This window comes from Antennarius striatus, unplaced genomic scaffold, assembly GCF_040054535.1.
Source record: "Antennarius striatus isolate MH-2024 unplaced genomic scaffold, ASM4005453v1 scaffold_33, whole genome shotgun sequence".
NCBI classification, from domain to species: domain Eukaryota; kingdom Metazoa; phylum Chordata; class Actinopteri; order Lophiiformes; family Antennariidae; genus Antennarius; species Antennarius striatus.
The window spans coordinates 107,501-111,000 of record NW_027172345.1 but is presented as its reverse complement, the minus strand read 5'-3'; positions in this window follow the sequence as shown (position 1 = coordinate 111,000).

Here is a 3,500-nt window from a genome sequence, read left to right as displayed (position 1 = left end):
AAAGGTCTGGATAAAAACATAGGCCGGTGGCAGGTTAAAAGACACTGGAAATTGAAGACTAATCTTTAAAATTTTGAGACGTCTGAGGTAGGACCCCATCCAGAAACGTGTCATGGCTGCCGTTTTGGGGTTTCTGGATGGGGTCATTACTATTTTAATGTGTGTGGCTGTGTATAGTGACATTAAAAAGGCAGAGAGGTCTGGGACTCCTTTTCCTCCTTTGTCCTTAGGTAGCTTCAAGACCTCTCTCCTCAGGCGCTCCCACTTCGATCCCCACAGAAAGTTAAAAATGGCTCGTTCCAGGGCTAAAATAATTCTCCTTGGGGGAATAAAAACAGAACTGACCAATAAAAGCAAAGGTAAAATCACTGCTTTAATGATTAAAACCTTTCCCTCTATTGTCAGTTCCCTCAGTCCCCAGTACCCTAGCCTCTGTCTAACTTTCCCTAAAATGTCTGGCCAATTCGTTCTCCCTCCCCCCTCCTTGTCAAACCTAACCCCCAGAATTTTTTGGTCGGTCTGGGTCACAGTCAGGGGCAGTCCTGTCGTTTCGGTCGCTGTCCATGGTCCGTAAAATTGGGCTTGGGTCTTGTCTCGGTTTAGTTTGGACCCAGAGGCCCGTCCAAACCAGTCTGTCAAGTCCAGGGTCCGGTTGACTGACGAGAGGTCCGTGCATAAAATGTTTATGTCGTCCATGTACAAGACGCATTTGTTCGTCAGTCCCCCGGACCCTGGCACAAAGACCCCGTGGATTCGTTGGTCCCTTCTCAAGATCTGTGCCAGCGGCTCGATGCAAATCGCGTACAGGAGAGGAGATAACGGGCAACCCTGACGGACACCGCAGTTGATTCCTACTGCTTTTGTCAGATGCCCGTTAACCAGGATTTTGCTGCTGATCCCTCTATACAGCAATTCCACCCAAGCTATGAACCTCTCTGGAAGCCCCATTTTTTGCAGTACCTGGAACAGGTACTGGTGCGAGACTCGATCAAAGGCCTTTTCAAAGTCTAAATTTAGGACTATTAGCCGAGTGTTTTCGTCTCTCGCCAGACAAATGGTGTCTCTAATCAGTACGAGGCTGTCGGTGATCTTCCTCCCCGGGATGGCACAGGCTTGATCCGGGTGAATCAAGTCCTCTAAAACCATAGTCAGTCGAGTCGCTAAAATTTTGCTAAAAAGTTTACAGTCGAAATTTAAAAGCGTGATAGGTCTCCAGTTTTTCAGGTCAGTCTTGTCTTTACTCTTGTAGAGTAGAGTCACTATCCCTATCTTAAAACTGTCTGGCAGTCGGTCTAGCTTCTCAAATTCCATAAAAACAGTTAGTAAGTCAGGTGCTAAAATGTCCCAAAAGGTCAAATAAAACTCAAAGGGAAGTCCGTCCTGTCCTGGGGACTTCCCTCTGTTAAAATTTTTAAAACACTTGTGGAGTTCTTCGACGCTAAAATTTTGGGATAAAAACACATTTTCGGTCACCTGACATTCAATGGAATTTAAAACTTCTTGTAGGGTGTCATTAAAAACAGGTTTCTCTTTATACAATTGAGAGTAAAATAATTCTACGTTGTCTTTTATTTCCTCTGTTGTGTGTAAAGTGCGTCCGTCGTCATTTTTTAGTTTTAAAATAGTCCCTCCTTTATTTAAAATCTTTCTAAAAAAATAACGTGTGCACTTTTCACCTTCTTCTGTTTCCTTTTCCCTGCTTCTTAAAATAAACCCTTTACTCTTTGTTTCTGCCAGTAGCGACATTTCTCCTTTAATACTTTTGATTTCATTATTAAAATCAATTCCCTGTTGTGTTAAAATGAAGTAGCGCTGTAGTCTCTTTTGCAGTCCCATCATGCGTCTGTTTTCCCTAACTTTCTTTCTCTTACCTGCCTGCCTAAAGAAAGTCTGGGTCCTTTCCTTCACCATTTCCCACCAGTGCGCACGTGTAGTGTAGAAGTCTTGGAGGGTCTGCCACTCTTTGTACTGCTCCCGGAACTGACTAACTAACTCCCTATCTTCTAAAAGGGAGCAGTTGAGTTTCCACAGACCTCTCCCTACCGTCACACCTGAAGGGAGTGACAGTGTGCAGGACAGTATGAGGTGATCCGAGAAAAAGACAGGGGTTAATCTAGCATCGGTCGGCACCCAATTCCGTATAAAGATATAATCTATGCGAGAGGCTTTGGTGCCGTCACCACTGAACCAGGTGAAGCCCTCCTCTCTGGGATGCATGGCTTTAAAGCAGTCAGTGAGTCTAAAATCCCTGCATAAGCCCTGTAATAAAACCGATGTTTTGTCCAATTTAAAATCTTCCCCTATCCTCTTCCTGTCTTCTTTGTTTAAAACACAGTTAAAATCACCTCCTACAACTAATGGTGCCCTACCTAGCATGTGGGACTGCAGGTCTTCTAAAAAGTCATACCTGTCATTTTTTTCGTTAAAACCATATACATTTAAAAGGTTAAAATCGTGCCCCATAAAAGTCAGGTGTGCTAAAAGTGCCCTACCCTCTTTCACCACGGTGCTGCCCTTCACCAGAACCTGAGGGTTTTTAATTAAAATGGCCACTCCATCATTCTTATTATGGTTGGATCCACTCCAGATCGACGTTTGTGGCCAGGTCTCCTCCCACTGTGTGTATTTTTGTAAAAAAGGTAGGCCACATTCTTGAAGTAAAAACACATCTGACTTAAAAGTGTTAAGAAATGATAAAACACTCTGGGCTCTAACTCGCGACTTCACACTTCTCACATTGATAGTTGAAAAGGTGAGAGTCATGAGTATGTTTTAAAAACAGGTACGACAGTTTAAAAGACTATAAATAATTAAAAGACTACATTTAACACAGGTTTCCTTCTCGTGATGTGAAAGAATCTCATTTCACTATCTCCACACAGTCTGGAGGTGATTCCCGAGATTCTGACCTCCGGAAGCCAATATTCGCTCGTCTCTCCAACGGAGTTGATTGTAGCGCTATATTTAAAAAGGAGCACTGGTTGGGTGAACCGGGAGGGGAGGCTTTGTACCGCTCCTCAGGAGGGCTCTGAGAGTCGGACTCAGCTCTCCCCCTCTTCTCTGAGGCTTCTTCAGCCTCAGAGCTGGACAGTTCGGACGCAGTCCTCTTATTGCTGGGCTGGGTGTCGGGGAGGGGGTTGTCGCTGGACTCGTCTTCCCCCACTGTAATGAGACTCCCTGTGGAGTCCTCATCAGGGGAATCAAGTCCAGCTGCGCCCAAGTCCTGGCTCCGCCCACCTGCTTCTTCAGGTCCCTCTGCGGGGCGGAGCTCAGGCTCCTCCCCTTTTCCCGCCTCACCGGGCTGTTCTCCTCCAACCGTGGTTGTTGGCGGGAGGTTTGGAACTCCCAGCCCCGCCTCTTCAATTAGCGCATTTGCTGCACCTGGGCAGCCATTTCCTACTTGATTGGCTTCAGTCTCCTGTGTTTTCTTAGCTTTAAGTTTGTTGGCAAATGAAAGGGGGCAATCTCTGAAGAGATGGTCGTTTGCTCCACAGAGATTG